Below are 406 nucleotides of genomic sequence, written 5' to 3' on the forward strand. Positions count from 1 at the left end.
CGAAAAATGGAGAGATCACAACAGACAACACAGAAATACAAAGGATCATAAGAGACTATTATCAACAATTATATGCCAATAAAATGGACAACGAGGAAGAAATGGACAAATTCTTAGAAAAGTACAACTTTCCAAAACTCGACCAGGAAGAAATAGAAAACCTTAACAGACCCATCACAAGCACGGAAAGTGAAACTGTAATCAAAAATCTTCCAGCAAACAAAAGCCCAGGTCCAGACGGCTTCACAGCTGAATTCTACCAAAAATTTAGAGAAGAGCTAATACCTATCCTGCTCAAACTCTTCCAGAAAATTGCAGAGGAAGGTAAACTTCCAAACTCATTCTATGAGGCCACCATCACCCTAATACCAAAACCTGACAAAGATCCCACAAAAAAAGAAAACTA

The sequence above is a fragment of the Bison bison genome, unplaced genomic scaffold (genome assembly GCF_000754665.1).
Source record: "Bison bison bison isolate TAMUID 2011002044 unplaced genomic scaffold, Bison_UMD1.0 scf7180017864235, whole genome shotgun sequence".
Classification (NCBI taxonomy): domain Eukaryota; kingdom Metazoa; phylum Chordata; class Mammalia; order Artiodactyla; family Bovidae; genus Bison; species Bison bison.